The following is a 2,209-nucleotide window of genomic DNA, read 5'->3' on the forward strand; positions in this document are numbered from 1 at the left end:
TACTCTAACTACTAAGATGCTACTACTGTTGTTGATCTGGAATCTGGGTCTTTGAACCTATGGTGTAACATAAGAGAAAGCACCATAGGGCAAATGCGTCAGTACATCTGAGGGTACTGAGTATACGAGTGAGGTAGGCTAAATGTAAAAGAGTTTACATACATGAGCAGACAAAAAATATCTAACTAATATAAACGTGAGAGTGCATACATAAATACATAGTAACTGAGATCGTGGTAGCATGAGAAACTGATTCTACGTATATATACTGATGACACGATTTTTGATACCTAACATGACTGATAGTGAAGTTCTGATAACTGTTATAACTGATAACATATTTTGACCGTATCTGACAGTCCTGATATACTAAAATCTAAAGAATTATCTGAGTTCTCATACTGAGAGTGATACTGTGACTGTGGGAGGTAGTGGTATAACTGACATGCCCCATGTAAGCTAATATAGCTGAGCTGGGGTCCAATCCTTGCCCTGATTAGAAGGGTTTCAATACCGCACCACTAGTAAGGACAACTTGTGGGTAACCCTCATCTGACAGTGTTCTCGAAGAGAACGGTGGGGCACTCATCTGATAGTGCTAGTCCACCTCATTTACCCTCAACTGACAATGTTGATGTCCCAACCTATGTTAGCTATATAATTCTGGAATGCAAGAATGACTACTAAGAATCAATCACACCTTCAACTGGCAATGTGTGTTCCCATCTTTGGGTTCACTCGGTGCTAACTCCTACTCCCATCTGAAGAGTCTAAATATGATTTACTGATCGTACTTGGACTGAGTTACTGAATTTCCATTTACTGATGGAATACTACTGTTAACTGCTAATAGACTGCGATCATGAGATTTCTGAGATTTCCTGAGTCACATGACTGACTGAATTCTATGGAACATGTCTTGACTGAGGATAATGTGATAACACGACATGGCTATAGGCACACAGCTATATTTTTTGGTACAAGTACCCCTAGGACTTGATAGAAGGAAACTGACGTACATGACTGACTTAATCATAAGAATAAAGTCCACAATTCATCGTATCATACATATGGGATTTCATACTAAGCATGGTTATCAACAATGTAATACATGGAGAGGATTTCATGTCACATGGAGTACTTACACAACCTTAATATCATGTTCATTGTATCATCGTATTAGCAACACATATGAATAGTATGGAAATTTATGTGAAATTATAAAGCATAGAGCATAGACTTGTCATCTAGGTGTTATTAAGTCATAAAGCATGTATTTTATCCTTCTAGGCATTTTGTCAAACACCTTGCATGCATAATCCTTAGCATAGGTGAAATTAGCAATTTAGCAAGTATTAAACCACCCCAAATTCATGGTTTCAACTATTCAACACACATAATCATATACTTCATGGAAGTTCGTCAAAATAACATCTTAATAACACAACTAATAATCATAAATCATGAACATGAACATATCACAACCATAAAGTCATAACATACATTTAAAAGTATGGTTTTTGAAGTCCACAGATGAAAGGGATCCGTGGATGAACACTACGAACACCTGGTAATAAGATTCTTGAAGTTCTTGAACTTGAAGGGTTTGAGACTCTTTGATTCCTGAGAAGGTTTGGATCTTGTTCTTGGAAGTTAAATCTTAGAGAGAAAACCTTAATTTTGTTATGGAAGAATAATAAATAACTGAGCTGAGGTCGGCCATAACTGGGTATATATAAGAGGGTGGTAAAAGACCAAAATACCCCTGTTAAAAATGACCTAAAATTTCTGATAGGGCGTACGACGGTGGGATCTTGATACGGAAATTCCTAGCTCGAGACCTTTCTCACGAAGTCAAGCACGTGAGTTGCAATGACTCCAAGCCTTGTTCATATTCTTGGCCATGTGTGAGGCCCTTGTGAGCCCATCTAAGGGTCTATATTTAATAAAATGTAAAGAGGCCCACCAAGACACCCCAAACCCACCCACTTAAATGCCAAGCGTAATTTGGTCTTTGTCCCTCCTTTCTAAGTGACTATATAAGCCATGTAATAGGGCTAGTCTTGCTTTAGTTCATTCATATTATTCAAGAAACAAAGACTTGTAAATTTTTTACTTCTCTTTCTCATCATTTGGAGAGGCCAAAACTAAATTCTCACTAGTAGAGTGATACTAGTGTTGTATCTTGGCTATAAACTAGGTTCTTGAG

This window comes from Capsicum annuum, chromosome 4 (genome assembly GCF_002878395.1).
Source record: "Capsicum annuum cultivar UCD-10X-F1 chromosome 4, UCD10Xv1.1, whole genome shotgun sequence".
Taxonomy (NCBI): domain Eukaryota; kingdom Viridiplantae; phylum Streptophyta; class Magnoliopsida; order Solanales; family Solanaceae; genus Capsicum; species Capsicum annuum.